This window comes from Pleurodeles waltl, chromosome 6, assembly GCF_031143425.1.
Source record: "Pleurodeles waltl isolate 20211129_DDA chromosome 6, aPleWal1.hap1.20221129, whole genome shotgun sequence".
Classification (NCBI taxonomy): Eukaryota; Metazoa; Chordata; class Amphibia; order Caudata; family Salamandridae; genus Pleurodeles; species Pleurodeles waltl.
Window position 1 is genome coordinate 1325462541 of NC_090445.1, and position 21896 is coordinate 1325484436.

The window sequence follows — 21896 nt, forward strand, 5'->3', positions numbered from 1 at the left end:
AGGATAACAGGAGAAGTTTAGGCCCCTCCGGAGCAGACGGATCAAGCGTGCGCCATCTTCGGCTTCGTGGCCACGCCCCCTCAACCCGATCATAGCATGTGCCACGTTCTTGGTTGTCATGCTGGAAAGAGGGATCGCCTCAGGTTACCTAGTTGCATAATTGACTAGCACAAGAATATACATATTTCCCTTGGATGACAGTGTTAAGGGTCCCACAAGGTCGGGAAAAAGGTATATCAATAATTGGCAATGGATGTAAGGGAACTTTCTTGACTGTTCAGGATTAACTAGATGACATTTCGGACAGCAAACACAAAACTGACAAATATCTGAAAAACTCCAGGCCAACCAAAACGTCTGAGTAGATATTCTTCTGGTTTTTCTCTCCAATAATGCCCACCCCCTACTTGACTTTGGGCTAAGTGTAATACCTGAGTACAGTAATGGGTGGGTACCACTAGTTGTTTCTTCTCCTGATCATCATGGCGTGTCACCCTATATAATAACCCATTTTGGGTGATAAAATATGGACCTACCTGTCTGGTTTTCTCTGTCATTGCTGAGACCCAGGCGTGTTGTAAAGTGGGATCATCCCTTTGGATAGCCCGGAAGGTTGGTAATGTAGCAATGACAGGTTTCTCTGTCGGAAATGAGGGTACAGATGGGGGAGTAGTGGTTAAACAATGTACTCTCTTTTGTTCTCTTTTTTCAGACCTGGATAACTTCACCTTTTCCTTGCCTCCCTTAATGGTTAACTGGCTAAAAGGGGCTTCTATTAGTCATGAATTTAACACCTCTTTTGGTGTTAGGTTATTTAATAAATCATGAAAAGCACTGTAGTCTGTTCCTATGATCATCTCTTCTACAAGGTGTGGTATGGCTCCTACTACAAGAGATTCTTCTTTTCCTCTCCATTCTACTTGAACTTCAGCCAAGGGATAGTGTTGCATGTCTCCGTGAATACAGCAGATTGAAAGGAATTCATCAGCCTTTATTTGTTCAGGGTTTACCAAATCTGCCTTAATTACCGATTGACTACAGCCAGAGTCAACTAGAACCCTAGTGTTTCTCTGATTGACCAACATGTCTTTCATAAAGCGAGTTGTTCCTTGGGCTGTACATAGTACCCTTCCTCGGGTAACACCGATTTCCATTGGTTCGGGTTTGGACATTTTATAGGGACAATTATGAGCTAAATGTCCCCACTCTGCACAGTTATAACATTGGGGTGCCTGGTTGGGTTCTCTAGCTGGAACACGTATACTGGTGCTTTCTTCAGTCTCTTTCATTACCCGTGCCTTGAAATATGGTTTCCCTCCAAGTGATGGTCCCTTTTGATGCCTGACCCTAAAAATTCTGGAGCTCTGTGGAATGCGCAGGCCAGGTCTATGGCAGTGTTGGTATTAATGTTGGGATGCTGTTTTATCCAATTACGAGTTTGTGAAGGAAGGGCCTCTAGGTATTGTTCTAATAAAATAATTTGTATGATTTCTTCCCTGTTTGTTCCAATTGGCCCTAGCCATTTTAATCATAGCTCCTGTACTCGATAATAAAGAGCTCTGGGGTTTTCCATGGGTATCCACTTTGTTTTGCGGAATTTTATTCTATAGTATTCTGTATCATAACCCACTCATTCTAGAATAGCTTTTTTTATTTCCATGTAGAGAGTTGTACCGCCAGAGTTTACAGCCTGGTATGCGGACTGTAAAGTCCCTGTCAAAAGGGGGGCTATATATTGACCCCATCGCTCTTGGGATCAGTTTGCAGTAGAAGCAACTCTTTCGAAATTAGTAAAAAATGCATTGGGGTCTTCCCCTTCTTGAAACGTTTGTAACACTGAACCGGGTACATCGGGTAGTGGCAATGGTATCTGTTAGTTTTGGTAAAGCACTTTCATGTACCAATTGGTTGTTAGCAATTATGGTTGCTTGACTCTTTAATGCATTTTGTAGGGTTTCCCTATCACTCCGGGTTTCACAAACTTGTTCTTCCCATACCATCTGAAGGTGTCTTAGTCCTTCTGCCAATTGTTGTATCATGTCTTCCAGGTTAGGTTTGGTGTCCATTTTTTCGTTTCCAAAATCCCACTTCTGACACCAATATGTAGTGGGTGTATGTCGGGTCAGAGTCTTAGTCTAACAAAAACAGAACTCAAGCATGTTTTTACAAAATATTCTCTTTATTTCTTTATTGGTTTTGAATTCTTTGATTATTTCACTAGTTTTGTTGTTCTTCCTTCTTCACAGGCTCTCTTTCTTCTTTTCTTTGTTTCTTTTATTCCTTTCGTTCTTATGTTCCCTGTTAGTTTCTCTCTCTCTCTCTCTCTGGTTGTCCTCTTCTTTTATTTATAATTCTTTTGTCTCTTCTTCCTACAGGTTTTCTTCAGTTCAAGCCTGTTATCCTAAGAGGTATGAAAAGGGACAAAGAGAAATAGGGAATAGGTAAGTATATTGAATTTTCTTTGTTCCTTTTTCTTATCTGTGAGGGGGAGAGATGTGGGTTTGTGCCTAAAAGTGAAGATATTGAGTTTTGATTTTGAGTGCTCAAGTGCTTGTGGAAAAAACTCTTTCTTCATGCTCTTTTCAAGCCCTCTTCCTTCTTTCTTCTCTGTTAGGCTTCTCCCCCTTCCCCTCCCTTTATGCCCGTAACATAAGAAAACAGGTTTGGCAAATATGCCTGTACCTGTAATAGCCACGTCCCCCCTGGGACGTGGCGGGTGGTGTTGGCGCCTTCTTCTTTTGAATCTGCTCCGGCGGAGGACTCCGGTCCCCGAGTTCTCTCCATTACTGTTGCACTGGTCTCCTTGATCCTCTGCCGGTCGATTCTTTCCTTCCTCGGTTTGGTGTCTTCTTCCTCCTCCTCCGATGGCGTCCCACACTCTGTTTCTCCTCAGGCCTTATTTCTCCCTCCCGGCGTCTTCAAGCACCCCTCTACATCCGGGTTTGCACACTGCAAGAGAGACGGAGGTTATTCAAAGCACCCCTGGGGCACTTGTTTATCGGGCCCACTCGATTAGTGCGGTCGAACGTAACAGCCAGCCTGTTACGCAGTACCAGACTTTAACACAACAAATCGTTTATGGGAAGGAAGTAATGCTCGCGTGGTCTCCTTCCACAGATACTTTTACAAACCATTTAAGAGTACGCAAGTAGAGCAGATTTGGGGCCTTTTATGTCCATCACGAGATTGCCCCATGAAATAGAATTTTGCCACTCAGACCTTGGTCAGACAAGATTCAAGTCAATACCAATTACTGGTTTATTGAAGATTAAATCGTTGCAGAAAGTAAAAATCGGTTAATCAAATAAAATGCAGTAACAATCAGAAATGCATAAATATGCAAGAGAAAAAGATATAAGGTCTTCATTGAATTTGGTAATTAGCTAGAACTAAGCATAATTGAGCACAGAAATTCTAAGTGCAAGATCCAAATAGAAATCCAGTAGAGTCTGGTCAATTCAAAACCAAGGAAAAATCTATCATAGTGTTTAACCCATAAAGAAATAGAAAAAAACTGAGAAAACAGCTATACATTCTGCACTGGAGACATGAGATCATAGCATTGGTAGCAAATCACTTTGCACCAGATACATAACAAAATTGACTCCACACCTAGGGGCTCATTTACAAGCCCCTTGTCCCTCTGTAGCATCTTTTTTTGTATGCTACAGCAGCGCAGAACAGTCCACCACCCTGCGCCATATTTACTAACTGGTTCAATGGTGCAATTTTTTAACACCTGCTCAAGGGCAGGCGTTAAAGTGACACTAGGCTGTTTTAAATGAGCCTCCCCGAGCTTTGCTGGACTATGTCAAAATTATTGATACTAGTGCAAAGCATCTCAGCTGCATCAGAAATTCTGATGCAGTTGTGCTAATGATCGTCATGGTGTGCTGTATTGTAAATACAGTGCTACCATGGTGTTGTTATGGGGTGCAGGGCAACGCATGCAAACTGGTGCATCATGATTGATGTGCCAGTTTGTTGTTAATGAGGCCCTAGTGTGCCGGAGAAATTAACTAAAACTGTTAATATTTCTAACATTGTTATATCATCTTGAATTCTTCTTTCTCACTGACGTTTTGTATGATTATTGTAACAGTTGGATACCGGATGAAATCATTCAGAATAAAGCATTGTTTTAGTCAGTAAAAAAGTTTAAAAGGGCAAAACATGAACCTGGTGCACACACCACACTCAGTTTTATATAGACTGAACTCATCCTGAGAGTATTGGCCACTTTACGCGAGCACAAGTTACATTACACAAGGTCACACATAAATTATGTGGTTTTTAGTTGTGGGGACATTAGGGGCCAGATGTACAAAGAAATGTGTTTGTGGTTTCCTAATAGCAGATCTTTGTGATTCACAATTAGGAACTCGCAAACAGTGATTTACGAATGTGCCTGGGACACATTTAGCGATTCCCAGTGGGCCGCAAATGGACCTACCTGATTAATATTCAACAGGTAAGTCGTAATTTGATTCCCATTAGGAATGGCCAAAAATCACAGGAATGGTGGCCTGCGGGTGTCAGCAGACCAGCAAGTCTGTGAATGGTTTTTAAAGAAAGCATTTTTTGAAAAAAACCTGCCAGTTTTCTTTAAAGGAAAACGAGATTCATTTCAAATACGAAAACTGAAAAGGTTAATATTTATTTTTTAAGAGTAAGGATTGGTCCATGGGATCACTGCCTGCTCTTAAAAAATGTTTGCACCCACATTCACAAAAGGGAAAGGGGGTCCCCTGGGGACCCCTTCCCATTTGTGAATGGGTTGCCACCAACGGGAAGTTGGTGGTGAACTGCAAAGATTTTGCGACCGCATTTCGGTCACAAAACATTTTTACATCCCACTGCAAGTCGCTATTAGGAATGGGACATCCTTAATACGCCCCTTCCTAATACCAAATCACAATCCCTATTTTGCAATTTGGTAATAAGTTACCGAATCGCAAAATAGGGTTTGTACATTCCAAAAGGCTTTTTAGCTGTTGCAAATGGCCCGATTCTGCAAATTGGACCATTAGCAACCAGTAAAAAGCTTTGTACATGTAGCCCTAGGTGATTTGCACAGAATCACAGGAGGTTGAGCGATGGTGAAACTGGAACCTGGTTTCCAGTTTAAAAGTTGGCAGCTATTTCTGTCCGTAATGCTACATCATCTTCTATCATGAAAATGCTGCCTCACTGCTAAAACTATTGATATTGCATTTGCTCAACATACTCAGTAAGGGTTTATGATCCATACGAATGTGAAAGTGTTTACCCCACAGGAAACTCTTAAACTTTCCTTCTGAAAGGTCGACGTTCTCTTTCGATTACAGAATAGTTCAGTTCAGGTTCTTTCAATTTTCATGAAGCAAAAGCAATAAGTTGGCTTCTCTGCTCTTTGTTCTAAATTAGTACTGCACCATTCCAGTGTAGTTTGCATCCACAGTCACAAATGAACAAAGTGATTCATCAAAGGAATTAAAAGATGGAGCATTTTGTAATTCTTTCTTTAATAGGTGCATACTACTTTCACAGGCATTATTCCATGCAAAGTGTCGGTTTGACACCATCAGCAATTATGCATTGCACAAATATGTCACTTCTTTTTTTTAAAATGTATATTTATCTGTACGAAGTGTCAATCTGGTGGACTATATGTGAGTGAGTACATCCTTCAAGATTTGTTGATTACTTTGAATATCTTTTGAGAACATTAGAACATCGTCTTGGAAAGCTTTTACTCCACTCATTCCGTCAAATAGTTTGTTCATAATTTTTTGGAATACTGGCTCTGATCTAAGGCAGAAGGACATGCAGCAAAACCTTTAAGATCCCACAGGTGTTATAAGTGTTGCGAAATCCTGAGAATCCTTGTGCAATAACACCTGGTGATATGCTACAGTGAAGTCTAGAGTGGAAAATACCATTGCATCGCAAAGTGCTGCCATCAATTCTTGGATGTGAGGTAAAGGTTGTATTTCCACAATTATTTACATTGAACTGCCTCAAGTCTATGCATAATCTGATTTCACCAGATTTGTTTTTTGCAATAACAATAGCCATGAAGAAGCAGCTACAGGTCTAATTGGTTCTTCTTTTAACCACTTTTCTAATATTATTAATGGCACATTTCGTACTTTGTGCCTGACAAGGACTGCATTGTCTTTAAGCTTGATCACATGTTTGGATCCTTTTATGTCCCAATTTTCCTTTGAACACAGGTTCAAACTCTTGTAATACTTCTTCAGGATGAATGTTGGTTACAGCAAATACTTCAGGCACTGTGCAAGGGTTGAGTATCATATGTAATTGTCTGTGATCTGACCATCCTAGAATGTTTACTCCTTGGTTGACCACATGCATCTTTGCTTTTGTTATTCTTCCTTCAAATTTGATAATTGCCTCAAAGAGGCAGTTTAAATCGATATTGTGCTTGCCATAGGCTCCTTTACTATACTGTAATATTCTTTTATCAGGAATTAGGTCATATTGCTTTCTTGAAATAATTGTAATACAAGATTCTGTATCAACTAAAATCTCCAAGGCATGATCATTTATTTGTACAGTGCACCTTGGCTGATCATGATGATCAGACGTGTTGAGAAGAACTACCATTAGAACTAAATCCTCAAGTTGTTGTGTACATTGTCTCATTGTACTGGAATGGCTTTTTTAAGATGTGAATTTGATCGACAAACCTTGGCGAAGTGGTCTTTCTACCACATTTCCAGTACTCCTTGCCTAGGGGTGGACAGATTTTGTATGATGCAACATAACTGTCTGACCGACAATGGTAACATTCTGTGTTTACATGCTCATTTCATTTTTGAATTGGTAAGTCTGTTTTGATTCAAGTTCGCAGAATTTCATTCCTGTCATTTCTCTGTGTTCGTATCATATTAATCTCATTAGACATTATTTCAAAATTCCTTAATACTTAAATTGCCTTTGCTGAACATAAGCAACTTTTTATAGTATTTATGACCTTGTCTAAAGTTAGATTCTCATGGCATAACAGGTTTTCCTGCAAGGCAATATACTTATTAAGGTGTTCCTTTTTAAAAAAAAAATCTTATTTACAAGTTTTGAACAAAGTAATATTAACTCAGTCCTGATGTAGCTTCTTTGAGAAATTGAATTAAATGTAATTAACTACTGCTTCTCCTTTTCTGATTACTTGGAAGAGTACGATTGTTTATAACAGTACTGTGGTGGTAATTATTCCTGATGTAGGGAAATACTACCGTTCCAGTGTGTGCATGGTAGAGCTACAACAATGTGCCCGAAGAGATGTGGCAGACACCTGAGTAACCAGGGAAGGCAAGTCTGGGCAGAGAATTCTGTTGCCATAGAACAGTTTAGATCTCAACAAATTTGCAAATGAGACGGAGTTGCTCACATAGCAAGGCAGAGAGGAAAAGCTTAACGAAATACATCAAGCCGGGTGACTGCAAATGCAAAGCTGACAGAGTGCCCTCAGGGGCTGGTCATAGACGGTCCCAAAAGTAAAGAGAGGCAGAAGGGTGATGTGTGGGAAAGACCAATTGAACAGAGGTGCGCCACTCACAAGGTCAGCTACCTTACAAGCCTGGGATTCAAAGACACAGTGGGATCGCCAATTTTCACCTGTAGAGACAACAGTATTCCAAGTAAGAAAAGAAGCACTTTATTGCCGTTCCATGTGAACTTTCTCAGAATAACCGCCACCCTCCTCTCAACTTTCATATCCCCTCATGAGCATTTTATACCAAGCGTGTAAGCCCAAATGCATAATAAACAGTGATGAAAAGAGGAAAAGGACAACAACAAGGATAACAAGGGCAAACACAAGAGCAATGTTAATACATTACCCACATGCAGGAACCTGTATAACCACAGGGCAGACACTACAAGGTGTCATGCTTAGTTAGGGCCTTGTGGTACAAGCCTAAATTGACAATTAATCAAGCATACATTTATTACTCAAATTTACTCTCACACCCGGAAGGACTGAAGCTGATGATGGACCTGTAAAACCCACCTCTGCAGTACAGGTCGGATGATGGTCATACTAGAAAACCTCAAAGATGCTGCTTCAGCACTGAGCACCACAAATGAACTGAAAAATGTGCTGACTCTGCAGGTCTCACTTGTAAAGTTCATCTTTAAGTTGTGCCCTCCTCCTTGCAGGAGCATGAATGGCAGGCGACAAACATGGGCAGAGGGTCTACAATTCTGACATGGCAATGTTAACATCAGGAGAAGGAGTGACACCGCCAGCAGGCAGGGCAGCATCCTGGTGAGAGGACTATACCTCAAGGACTGTGGTGGGGACCTTTGCACAGTAATAGTTGGAGGCAGGCACAGTACCAACACCACTGCAGACCTGATCTTAACAGTGAATGTGCAGGCAGAACAGATTTGACAAGCAGCTTCAGGAGGTGGTAGCACTACTTTGTATTTTCAATAGAGTGACATGTGATGTGCCAAATGCCGAAACTCAAGAAGCCCGGCACTGATGATAATGAATCCCTGTCTTTTGGGTTTACCCACAATGTGACTGACACAGCAAACAGAGCAATGGGTGAAGAGGGCAACCCACTGTTTTACTGTAAGTATTTCATCCAAGGGCTGAATCTACATTTACTTGACACTCTGATGGAACAACGGCCGAAGAAGGCTGTCCCAAAAACCCTCTCCATGTGTATTTTACATTATAGTAGGTATTAAATACAAGAGTTCTGGGGAGACAGCTTAAGCTGTCTCTTAGCCCAGACCTCAAAAGGGCCCTCATGAGTAACTGCATAACTACTGGATTATAACTCTGTTACGTAATACTACCAATATTTATGCCAAATACCTGTTCAAATGTTTTGAGGAATGGATAGAAGGGGCAACGATGCTTCATAAATTCCAAACTTTGTTTAGGAAAGGTAATTCTATTCTTGATGGGTGTTTTTTTAATAAAAAGTCAGACCAAGAAATAAGAAGAATTAATGAAGAGCTGACTATTGTATGTGATGTATGAGTTTATCAACTGCGTTTGATACTGTTAATCAGCCACATCAATGGAAAAAAATTAATAGGTGGAGTATTGTACTTGGATTATTGAAACTGATAATCCGCATGAGGGTTTGTGGACACCGATTGAACAGGGGAATAATGGCTCAGTTTCAAGAAAAAAACACCAAATGTGATTAGACTGGGATGCATATTGGCACCTTTTTTTCCATTTATATTGCATATGCCCAAAAACTCTGGGCAAGGACCATGTCATTCCCATCCAAAATAGGTGAGAAATATGTGTCCCATATATTTGACTAACATGATACAAGTTTAATTGATCTTTCCCCAGTTGGCTTACAGAGACAATTGAATGATTTTTCTAATTATTGTCTCTAATAAATTTAAATAAATGTACCAAAAACAAAAGCAGCGTTTTTCACAAAAAGAGTGAGAGGGATAAGATCGAAATGGTGGTTAGATGGCCAAGAAGTGGAACTATGTCTGAATACAAGTATCTGGGAATGCTTTTTAGAATTACTCTTTCTTTTAAAAGACATTTCGAGTTCCAGAACGAAAGATGCATAGCAATCCCCTGAGCTCTGACTTGGCTAGACTTGGAACTTGGCCATCTATCTGTAGAGGTTCTAAGAGTGTCTTGCAACATGAAAATAGTTAATTTATTAATTTATATGAGTGATGCAATAGATGAGAAGCAAATGAAATATGTTGAGCAAAAAGAGATGAATATATGGAAACTATGGCTTGGTCTCCTGAAAAGGTCAATGAACTGCGTTTTGAGGTTGGAGTTTAGATTGCTGAATATAAAATTGAAGTACTATCAATGAATAATGAGTTACTGGTATAAAATTTTGTCACAGAAGATATACTAAAATATATAATTAAAAATTACCTGTCTGAACAAAAATGTAGCTTTAATGATAATTTTAGAGGCAATTGTAGCAAAGGTTGATCCACTTGGCTCCATAGATGCAGCAGAGTACTCACAATTATCTAGGAAGAAGTTACTCAAAATGTTGGTGAGAAAGTTAACCATCAAAGCAGACCAAGAGGGCTGTGAGAAGAAAAATAATTTAAATCACATGATTAAGGGTGAATTCAAGGTAAATATACAACCATATTTGAAAGAAATAAGGGATAGAAATATTAGATGATGAGTACTGAAGTTACATATGTGCCAAGTGCTTTCTTTTATATTTTGGAAATTACTTGAGAGTGGCAATGAATCAGACTCAGGGCACAATGGGGGTCATTACAACCTTGGTGGGCGGCTGAAGCCGCCCGCCAAGGTTGGACCGCCGGGCGGCTGCCAATGCAACCACACTACTCCCACAGCCATTAGGAGATCCCCGCAGGGCCGGCGGGCGGAAACCTGGTTTCCGCCCGCCGGCCCAGCGGGGATCACAGCCGCAGCACAGGAGCCGGCTCCAAATGGAGCCGGCTGTGTTGCGGCTGTGTGACGGGTGCAGTTGCACCTGTCGCGCTTTTCACTGTCTGCACAGCAGACAGTGAGAAGCTGCACGGGGACGTGGCCTGCACTGCCCATGCCGGTGGCATGGGCAACTCCCCTTTCCGCCAGCCTTTTCATGGCGGTTCAGACCACCATGAAAAGGCTGGCGGGAGGGGGACTCGTAATCCCCTGAGGATTACTCCCGCCAGGACAAAAGTGGCGGAAAACCCCAAGTCCCGGCGGTGCGACCGCGGCGCTTCCGCTGCGGTCGTAATACCCTGGATTTCACCGCCAGCCTGTTGGTGGTGAAATCCGACGAAACAGCCCTGGCGGTCAAAGACCACCAGTGTTGTAATGAGGGCCATAATGTTACATTATTTTTTGCTACAAAGACAGCCACAGGTGCACATTTTCTAGTTTTGTTTTTTAACAGATAGATTTTAAACAAATGAATATACAAAAAGTTGTTAAATTGGTAATTTGTATAATGACCTGTCCTCATATTCCATTATGTTACTGACTTGGGAAATTCTTTGATGCTGTGGGGATTAAGATAGATTTCCTTCATGTACAGTAATGGAAGTTTGGTAAATAGGTGTGATGTCTTTCTCCAGGATTGTTTGGACTGTGAAATGCCCAACTGTGTCTGTTATATCTTTAGTAATACTTTGTGTTCGGATCATCAGCTTCTGGTCTTTATTAAATTGAGTTATTTGTTAGTATCTGATTTGCAATATACCTTTGTATACAATCTATTTGCAAATTGAATATGTTCTCCAATTAATAATTCTTCAATAATTAATGTTATGTCACTATTTTGTAAGGAATATATTTATTTGTTTAAAATGATGTGTTAAGTACTTTAGCTGTGTTTTATATAGGCAAGGAAACAAAAGGTACTGCTTTTATGATGCTATTTTGACAAGTGTATATTAATGTATTTTTATTTTTCCAATGTTATGTCACTATTTTGTAAGGAATATATTTATTTGTTTAAAATGATGTGTTAAGTACTTTAGCTGTGTTTTATATAGGCAAGGAAACAAAAGGTACTGCTTTTATGATGCTATTTTGACAAGTGTATATTCATGTATTTTTATTTTTCCATTGTTTGTTTGGCCTATATTGGCATGTTATCAAACATGAAGCAACTTGAAACCACATCCTCCCATCCTAATAGAACTCCACTGACTCCTATTGTCAGCCCACACTAGCGGCACCATCTGCAGTGCCATCACAACTGACAGCCTACTTATCTTGCTAACAAAATCACCATCTTCGATGGCTCTTGGCAAACCGGCAGCCATGGGACCATTAGTCTGGAGACAAAAAAACTGCAAGAAGGAAAGAAACGAGGTAACAGGCCTTTTCCATGTATGTACCTATGCTCTGGAGCAATATCAGGATCACTGCAATTTAGGGAAGCACTAAAAACACACTGCTTTACAGCACATAACATTGTGATACAGTACCGAGTCCACATTCGCTTTCCGAACCTAGCACCCCTACCAAGATTCTCTCTCTTTCTTTATCCTTCTGATTGTATTTCTGTTTTCAACACTTCAAAGCACTCTGCGCCTTTTGGCTAAGATTGCACTACACAGTTATCATGTATATACATGCACAAATACATACACTAGGCTTTGTACTGCATCACCCTGTCCACTAAGTACTTGGTCATCTCCTGACAACAAAAAATGTCACTGGCAAAGGTATGTAGCCAATGGTAAGGACAGTTGGACCAGGCATCAGAGATTATCCTTGTGAGGATGAAAGCCCATGCCACAAGGTCAATGATGTGTCTACCTGCTCTTAGTCAGGTGGAACGTTGGCATTGCGTTCTGATATTCTGGTTGGAATCCTGTTTGAAAACTGGTGGAAGCTTGGGGCTGTTGCTGGAATACACTTACCTTTTCTTCAAGCCTCAAGACTCTTATCTAGAAACCTCATTGCATAAGTTTGATGACGAGCAAGCTGCAGAGATATACCCCCACTGCTGTCTGGTAAAATCTTTGACATTTGAAGCAAGTCTGTGTGTTGCTGGGGTAGCAGAATCTGTGCTGAGGAGGTTCCTCAGAAAACCACTTCAGAGGGGTACAGAGGTTGGCAAGCTGTTTTGTTGGTAAGTGTTCCCACCTTTTCAATGCTTACCCTTTTGTGCATTCCACACAGGTGTGGTGTGAAACACACATCCATATGGAGACCGAGAATAAGCGCTTGAAGAAACTTGGGGACTATGTCCTCCACATTGAGGTGTTGTGTCATGCAGTGATGTAAGAGATGAAGTCTGCACATGGAGAGAGCACTCACAAAGAAAGTGGTGTTCTGTGGAAAATAATACTGGAACTTTTTGATAATGGTGATGTGCATACCATTGGACACTTTGAGCACATTCTCTGTAGTTTAAGTTTGTAAACATTGGTGAAATGTCCTGGATTATTTTAGTAATATTCCACGTGGTGGTATTAGGGATTCTTGTGTTCATCACCGGGACTTTGCACACCACTACTTGGCAATACCAAAGCATATTGGAACTTTTTTGCCATCACAGAGTTTTATGGGTTGTAGGTATGATTTCATATTTGAACATTATTGAAGCATACAAAGTCAAACCTTATAGGGCATGTGGTGGAATTACAGATTTTGCAGTGCTCTTCCAAGTTGACATAGTGTGGGGTCAGCTAATCTGTGATCACGTATCTATTGTGTAACCTACCACATTACAATGCAATCTGGGAATCCTCATCCTCTTTTTTACAAATTCCTTGTGACCCTCGTTATCAGTGGAAACAGTGGTTTGATGCTTTTGAGACATACTTGAGGGCAATTGGGGCACTCTGTTTATGTGTAGAAAGGAAAAAGTATTTGTTACTTCACTCAGGGTTTGAAAGCAGAGCTATTCTGAATTAGTGGTAGAGGAAAGTGAGGAACTCGGTGAATATCAAGAAACGGTTAAAAGACTTTGAACCAGATTTGGCGTTCTACCAAGTTTGGTAACACTTAGACATACGTTTAAAAAAAATTTCAGAATCAAGTGAAGATGTCGACTCATACAGTTTTAAGAAGACCAGTGGCAGATTGCCCATTTGAAAAGTTTTCAGATCAGTTGGTCAGAGATCAATTCATTACTCATTGTAGTGACAGATCTATCAGATGGAGTTGTTATCTATGAGGAATCCATTGTTGGAGGTATCGATTGCAACAGCCAAGAGCATAGAGACTTCTCAGTTGTCAGCTAAAGAGTTAGACAGTAAAAGTTATGATGTGATTTTGGTAGTAAAGTCCAGGTCAGGAAAAGAGAGATTCAGCATAGACAAATCTAAATAGATTTTTTTTACAGAATGCTTTTTTTCAATGATGTGTATCAGATGCACATCAAAGTAGGAAAGCAATGTCCAGATAAGAATGTTATCTGCAGACTATGTAGTAAGTGAGGCCTTTTTTATAAAGTTTGTCATGGGCCTAGAGCAAGTATTCCTCCTGTTGTCAGGTGTGTTTGCTGGTGATATCTTGCAGGAAGAAGAAAGTACTGAAAGAGATTTAAGGGGTATGGTTATGGTGGTGAAATGCGATTATTCTGTTGTAGATTTGAACTTATGGGATAAGATTTTTACCTTATTGGTTGACTCCGGGGCATGTATTACTATGATAACCCAGGAATTGCATGACACAATGTGACTGACATTACCCCCTGATTGCACTGCGGTATCCTTTAAAGGCTCAATAATTGATCTGAGTGGATTTATTGAAGATATTTTAGAATTTAAGGGTATAGAAGCCAGAAATGTTTATGTAACTCACAAAGGATTAAACGTTTTGTGTTGGTTTCACCAGGTTTTGTTTGGCATGATCCTCGAACCTGGAACAAACGAGCGAGTACTGGCAGTAAGGGACAAAGTTGAGTTAGGGTTCATTATGATCAATTATACTCATGTGTTCTCTGGGGCATTGGGTAAGATCAAACATTTCAAGTATAAGATCAAAGCTAAGGAAGGGGCCCAACCCAGTAAACACAAGTTGAGGCAAGTACCTTTTAGTATATGGAACGATCTTGAGAAAGAGCTGGATTCGTTGTGTAGGAGAGAAATGATTGAACTGACTCACTGGTTGTTGTGGTTGTCACCTTCAGTTGTGGCTTGCAAACATACTGGAGAGTTAAGGGTGTATATTGATCTTCATTGCCCCAACAAGGATATTTGGATGGATTTACATCCTTTACCAAACATTAGTGAGCTACTGGATGGTTTGAAAGAAGGAAAGGGAATCACAAAAAACTGGATTTCGCTTTGGCGTATCATCAAATTGAACGGCAACTGGAATCAAGTCATCTCACTACTTTTGTTTCATAATTTGTAACATACCAATATTGTTAAATGCCTTTTGGATTCACTTCGGCAGCATCAGTTTTCAAAAGAGTGATGTGTACCATGATCAAGTGTCTCCAGGGATTATCAATTTTCCAAGATGATGTGTTAAAATATGCATCATACAGAGAGGTGCATGACAAAATTTCCGATGAGGTAATGAAAAAGTTCCAGCTTTACAGTGTTGTTGTCAGGAATCCCCAAGGTGCCTCCTGAGTTATCTGTCAGCATCCCCAGGGATTAGGGTTAAATCATATCTCTGTTCTTGGTTAAACCTTCATGTTTCTAAGTAAACGTAGGGCCTGATTGCGGCTTCGGCGGAGGGGATTGCTCCGCCCCGGGTGTGACGGATGTCCCGCCTGCCGTATTGCCAGTTCCATAGGATATAATGGACGCATTTGGGACGGGGTGGTCCCCTCCGCCAAAGTCGTGGTCAGGCCCATAATGTGCTGTGTTACACAATTGGTTTTATCAATGCTTGTTTGACCAATGCTTCTTTGCTATTATTATTTATTTATTTATTTATTGGATTTATATAGCGCACAGCTACCCGGAGGTTTCCCGGCTCCAAGACAATGCAAGACAAAGGCAGGATCAGGAGATCAACTTGGGCGATTACTGGTTAAAAAGCCATGTCTTAAGCTCCTTACGAAATCTAATGAACACCCTTTCATGCCGTAAGTAAGAAGGAAGAGAGTTCCAAAGAGAGGGAGCTAGGAAGGCAAAAGAACGTCCCCCCATTTTGACACGTCTGATTCTGGGCACCTGGAATTTGTGTTGATTGGAGGATCGAAGTGAACAAGAGGGCCGATAGTGTTAAACCAAGATTTTAAGGTAGTTGGGAGCTAGGCCCATATTAATTCTATGCATATAGCATAGGGCTTTGAATTTGGTGCGATTCTCAATTCTCAGCCAATGTAGTTCACGAAGTGCACCAGAAGTAGGAGCAATTCTGGGAAGTTGGCAAAGAAGCCTGGCCGCAGAGTTCTGAACAACTTGAAGTTTGTGTAGTACTTCTTTATTCGCACCCAAATAAAGCATGTTTCCGTAGTCCAGTCTAGAAATAACCAGCGCTTGGACCATGGTTCTTTGAGCAGCCACAGGAAGCATCCAGAGAATTTTACGAAGCCACTTCAGGATAGCAAAGCAGGTAGAAGCTACTTTGGTCACCTGTTGTTTCATAGTCAACTGGTCATCAATAATGATGCCCAGGTTACGTGCAGAAAGAGAAGGGATTGGGGGGACACCCAACTCAGAGGGCCAATGTTGGGGGCCCCAGAGTGATTTTTTGTTTCCAGAAATGAGGAGTTCTGTCTTTCCTCCATTAAGTTTGAGTTGATTAAAATGCATCCAGTTGGCTATCTTAGATAATCCTATTTGCAAAGAGGGAGAGTTGGAGGTTTCTTTGGGGGAGAGTGAAAAAATAAGTTGAGTGTCATCAGCATAAGAATAGATAGTTAGGCCAGCTTGTTCTGCTATGCTCGCCAAAGGACTGACATATATATTGAAAAGTAGTGGACTAAGAATGGAGCCCTGAGGGACTCCATAGGGGGATGCGTGAATCAGGGAAGAAGCTGTGTGAGAGAAGACCTGAAAAGTCCTATTGGATAAAAAGCTGGACAACCACGAGAGGGCTTTGCCGCCAATGCCCTTGATGTTAAGAGTTTTTAGGAGAGAGGAGTGAGATACAGTATCAAAAGCTGCGCTTAAGTCCAGTAGGATAAGAGCTACTGTTTCTCCTTTATCAATTTGTTGGCGGATATTTTCAGTCACACCCAGTAAAGTCGCCTCAGTTGAATAGCCAGCACGAAAACCAGATTGAGAAGGATGGAGGATGTTGCTGGTTTCTACAAACTGGGTCAATTGAAGATTGACGTGTTTTTCCAAAATTTTGGAAAAAAAAGGAAGGAGAGAAATTGGGCGGAAGTTAGAGAAAATTTCAGGATCAGAGTTAATTTTCTTTAATAAAGGAAGGACCATTGCGTGCTTCCACAAAGCAGGAACATAAGCTTCCGTAAGTGACATGTTAAGGAACTGCATGATGAAGAGAAGTATGGGGGGGTCTAGCTTTTGAAGTACCGTAGTGGGGATAGGATCTTGCGGGGAACCAGACTTAATGCTTGTGAGGATATTAAAGAAAGAGGCAGTATCCATGGGGAGCCATTCATTAAGTAGGTTAGTATTATTAGCTTGGGTCGTTTCTTGAGTGATAGGAGAAGGTAAAAGGTGGATGGATTGGGGTTTAATACTGATGCTGGGATTATTAGAGTAATTGTGAAATTCGGAATAAATTTTGTCAATTGTATCCACAAAGAAATTTGCCAGATCATTGCATTTTTTAGAATCAAGATCAGGGGGCTTAGATAAGCGGGAGTCACCAGAGAGTTCCTTTACTACTTCAAACAGCATTTTGGGGCAATTCTGAGATTGTAAAATAATCTCGGTGGCATATTCGGCACGCGCGGTGTTACACAGTCGGTGATAGTTAAGAAGGGCTAGTTTATAAGCAGATTTCCTGTCAGGATCATAGTTTTTTCGCCATTTCCTTTCCAAGTTCTTGCATTTAGTTTTTTCTATTTTAAGTATTTCTGAGAACCAGGGGGCGGGGGGATGCTGGTAGCCCTGTTTATTCTTTTTATTTGATAGAGGAAGACATTCATCAATGGCAGAGGTAAGCCAATCAAGGATAACCCCGTCATCTCTTATACTCGTAATTGATGGTAGGGTTTTTTTCAGCGTTAAGTTCAGAGTATTAATATCTAAATTTTTCCAGTTTCTATAAGTACTGGATTTGGCGAGGGATACGGAGGGAATAGGACCCCGTGTTTGTACAATCATAAATTCCACCAAAAAATGATCCGACCATGGAATAGGAGTGGCTTGTTTACATGAAATGGTAGCAAGATTGGAAAAAATAGGGTCTAATAAATAACCTGCCTTATGCGTGGGGCCTGAATTATGTAGAAAAACATTTAATGCCGCTAAGTTAGCTAAAAGGGTAGCGCTCGTAGTGCAAGATGTATCATTGAAATGTAAGTTCAGGTCACCTAAGATCAAAAAGTTGGTGGTTTCTAATAGAAGAGGAGCAATCAGGTCAGGAAGGGTCGATGCCCAAAGACCCGCGGGGCCAGGAGGACGGTACATAAGGGCCCCGGAAAGAGTAAAATTAGGTGATAGTTGAAGTTTGAAAAACCCGGCTTCACAATTTTTAAAATCCAGGTCTACCCATTTACATGTATAGTCAGTTTTAAATATTAAAGCTATACCCCCGCCAGTTCGGTCAGTACGATTTCTTCCATGATAGGTATAGTTGGGAGGAAGCGCATACGCCATATCGGGTCCGGAGCTCTCATTAAGCCACGTTTCAGTTAGAAAGAGGGCATCAGGTTGTAGCTCCATAAGAATATTCAGAATATCGCCCTTATGCTTAGGTAGTGAGCGGCAATTAAGACTAAAAAAAGTGAAGGGAGTGAGAGATAAATTAGTCTTTGCTAATGTGAACAGGTATAGACATGTGCTTCTAATTGGGTGTGGTGTAGACATGTGCTTCTAATTAGGTGTGGTGACTCAATTGCTTTCCTGATTGGCAATAAACAGCAGAGTGAAGCATGCCTCCCTGCTTGGCTTTGTTTTGCTTCCTGATCTCAGCATCTGATTCGGCAGTCCAGCCCCTGCTGTCCTCTTCGTATTCAGGACTTTTGAGGCTTTTTTTTCTTCGTTCCTGTACCAGGTGACACCAGGCATTCCTCCAGCACTCCGGAAAAGACTGCAGCTACGTGACTAGTATTCTCCAGGGAGTTTGTTCTTTGAGTGCCGTGCATTCCTAGAACAGCTAGTGTATTTTAGACCTCGTATTTTGGCAGAGGGCTTAACTTGAAGAGACAAATGCATTTCCGAACATTCTACATTATTATTGTAGGTACTTGCCTAAATGTGCTTCAGGAAATCTGCTTGAGCTCAAGTAATACAAAAAGTGACAGTGCAATTGTAAAAGAGCATTTACGTGACTTTTCTTTCTCTAATAGCATAACTCTTGGATTTAAATTATGTCATTCATGCCTATGTTTCAGGTTTGAGGAATTTGCTTTTGAAGGGTTTTTCACACACACAGTGAAACCAAACCAAACTGTGCCACCCTAACTGTTGAAACCCAGAGTGGACATTTGTATTTCTTCGATTGTTTCTGTTCCTTTTAGTTTAACCCCATGCATGCAGGGAAGTTATATGTGATATAATTAATGCCCTTGTTTGTCTTTCTTGTGCATGATAAGTGCAACCACAGTTCTAATTGTAGTGTGCAACAGTGAATCTCTGTAAAGCCAGCCCTAGTGTTGCAGTAGACATTGTTATGGTACTCAGTTTGGGATTTTGGTAATGCAGTGTTAGTAATTGTGGCAACAGTTATTATTATCCAAGAAAAGTGCTGGAGCATCCGGTTGTTCTTCTACCGCTCCCGTGCCCATATCAGAAAGAGAGATTCAGTTTCAAAGAAGTTGAGTGCACTAACTCTACTATCACTCTGTCAACAACGACCTGCCCCCCCGAAGATACAGGGTGCCAGGCTGGACCGGCAAGACATGGCAGTGTTTTGTCTCTTTCTCTTCCACTCCCCCTCTCCTTTTGGGACACCTGCCGGGGTTTCTGTGTCCACCGGGAAGTGCCGAGAGGTGCCCGTCTCAACAGTTGTGCTCAGAAGAGATCAATGCATTTCTTGACTGCTGAGGCTGGGTATTTAGGTCATTTAGTATCTTGTCAAGGTTTTGAACCAAAACTCAGCCTGGTCAAGATTGGTGTACAAGCCAGACCTCTTGTGGATAAAACAGAGTTGAAACCATTTCTTGGCTTGTATGAATTGTACTCACATTTTATAGAGGATTAAGCTCCACAATTTAGAACATTGTCCTGCATGTTATGGAGAGGCTTGGTGTTAGAGTGGAATGCAGAGTGTCACTAAGTTTGTTGACTGGTGCTGAAAAGCAGTATTAAGTTACTGAAAAGGAACTTCTAGCTTGCTGGTGGGCAGACATGAAATTTTGAAATTACTTGTGCATTAAGCGTTTTGTGATCCAAATTGATCACAAACCATTGATTTTCATTTTGAGTGGGAAGAATGTTCGTGGGTTCACACCAAGGATAGCCAGACTGTTGACTAAAGTACTGTAGTTTAAATTTGTTCCAGAATATATTCCTGGTGGCCAAAATATTATCTTTCTCGGTTTCCTGAATGTGTTAAGGATTTGCATGGATCATGGTAGTGAGGAAGATTTGGAAGACGGTTGATATACCTCAAATGGGTGCCTTTACAGAAGATTACTGGCAGGTAGCCTTAAAAATGATGCCACCCTTTGTGCTGAGGTGAGTTATGTTGATACTGCTAGGCCAACAGAAAATAATTTAGAATTTGATTTGAAGTCATTTGTTAACATAGCAGGTGAATTGTCTGTTGAAGATGGTTTGGTATTAAGAGCTGACAAATGTGTACTTGCCATTACTCTGACGAACTCTAGCATTATTCAAGCACATGCTGGTCATTTTGGTTTCATTATGACAAAGAGGCCTTTTTGGTGGCCTTCTGTGGATAAGAAGCTTGATTAAGTTGTGAAGAAATGTGTAATTTGTTCAAGTTGTGACAATTCTATGAAAAACTAGGGTTGAAACATTGTGTCCTACTGAGTTACTGACCTTTCTCATTTTGCTCTTGTCATGATAGATTTATTACAGCAGATTGCCAGAGGTTAAGTTTGAGGTTACATCCAAGGTGGTTGACCATTTCCTGAAAGATGTTTTTCCCCATAGAAGGATTTTCAACACTTTGGTGTCTGATAATGGTGTTCAATTTGTGTCCAGGGAGGTGGAGTTGTTCTTGAACGGCAGTGGGATTAGACATCTCAAAAGTTATCATTCACAACTCAATGGTTTAGTGGAAAGAATGAACAGGGTTTTGGGAGGGTGTATCCAATGGCCAATTGCTAATGGTTGTGTTGTAGGGAACGCTATTAAATTGATGCAGTGGTTTTACTGCAATACCCCACACTACTATACTGGTGTTTCACCTTTTGAGGTTATCCACTACCTGTTTTTGTCCAGCGTGGATAAATAAGTTGGTCAAAGAAAAAAAAAACTGGTTGAACAAATGATAGTGTCAGGTCAAAGATTAACTGTGAGCAGGTGAACAGAAAAAAATACTACGATGAAAGGAAAAGACTGAAAGCTATTGTATTCAAAGTGGGTGATGTTGTTCAGGCGAGCAAAGCAGTTCATATTAAGAAATAGGGGTCCAGGGTTGGTACCTGTTAAGGAGGTAAAAGGTAGCAGTGTTAGAATGGAGGGTGGAAAGCGGTTGATCAGTGATTGTAGGGTAAAAGTGGAGAAGAAAGAGGCTACTGAGGACAGAATCATTTTTAGACCTCTGTATGAAGATGAGCTGTGAAGACTAATGCAAAAGCACCTGTGTCTGGTGAATGGGAATATGGAGAAATGAAGACCGATGAACCTCATTGAGAGATATTCTTGAGACACAACATTATAATGAGGAAATTACCTCATAGGTTCAGCGATTAATGTCATTCCATTTGTACCAGTGTGAGATGTATTTAATCTATGTGGAACATTCTTAGCATAAATCATTAATCAATTCTTTTTTTTTTTATTTTGTATGATATGATGGATTCATCTTTGATCGCTAACACATTTAGGGCCTGATTCAGACTTTGGCGGGTGGCCGAGGCTGCCCGCCAAAGTATCGCCGACAAATGACCGCACCGCAGTCAAAAGACCGCGGCGGCCATTCTTACATTTCCGCTGGGCCGGCGGGCGCTCTCCAAAAGAGCGCCCGCCGGCCCAGCGGAAATGCCCCTGCAACGAGGATGCCGGCTCCAAATGGAGCCGGCGGAGTTGCAGGGGTGCGACGGGTGCAGTGGCACCCGTCGCGATTTTCACTGTCTGCTCAGCAGACAGTGAAAATCATGGTGGGGCCCTGTTAGGGGGCCCCTGCACTGCCCATGCCTATGGCATGGGCAGTGCAGGGGCCCCCAGGGGCCCCACGACACCCGTTACCGCCAGCCTATTCCTGGCGGTGAAAACCG

The 21896-nt window shown here is 41.2% G+C and overlaps 1 long non-coding RNA gene across 1 annotated transcript in view; it reads right to left on the minus strand.

Moving 5' to 3' along the window:
- Positions 1-2307: 2307 nt before the first annotated feature.
- Positions 2308-21896, minus strand: part of LOC138300829 (uncharacterized) — a 295919-nt gene continuing 276330 nt past the window's right edge. The window contains exons 3-4 of the long non-coding RNA XR_011205021.1: positions 2683-2949; positions 2308-2401 (exon numbers count right to left, since the gene is read on the minus strand). This is a non-coding gene — a long non-coding RNA (uncharacterized lncRNA). The remainder of the gene's footprint in view (positions 2402-2682; positions 2950-21896) is intronic.